Raw genomic sequence first — 387 nt, 5'->3', positions numbered from 1 at the left:
CCCTACACATTCCAACTACACCATCCCTATACATCCCATCCCTTAGACCCCACCCTTGCTTCTCCCACTCTCGCCTCCCCACACCCCAACACTAAACCACACGCCACCACACCACACACTACATACCACCACACCAGACACCACCATACCACACTACACCACACCACATCACCCCGCACACACTAGCGCTGACCACTTCCCAGCACCCACACCAGCGCACACACTAGCACTGACCACTTCTCAGCATCTACACTATCATCTACACACCTACGCATGCACACGCACATACGTCAATGTCACCAGCCCTCTTCCACAGGCACATACACGCTCTCACACACGCACGCGCACCTTCGTTTTGGGATCACCACTACTTTATTATCTCCCTTT

The sequence above is a fragment of the Octopus bimaculoides genome, chromosome 18, assembly GCF_001194135.2.
Source record: "Octopus bimaculoides isolate UCB-OBI-ISO-001 chromosome 18, ASM119413v2, whole genome shotgun sequence".
Taxonomy (NCBI): domain Eukaryota; kingdom Metazoa; phylum Mollusca; class Cephalopoda; order Octopoda; family Octopodidae; genus Octopus; species Octopus bimaculoides.
This window is presented reverse-complemented; position numbering follows the sequence as displayed.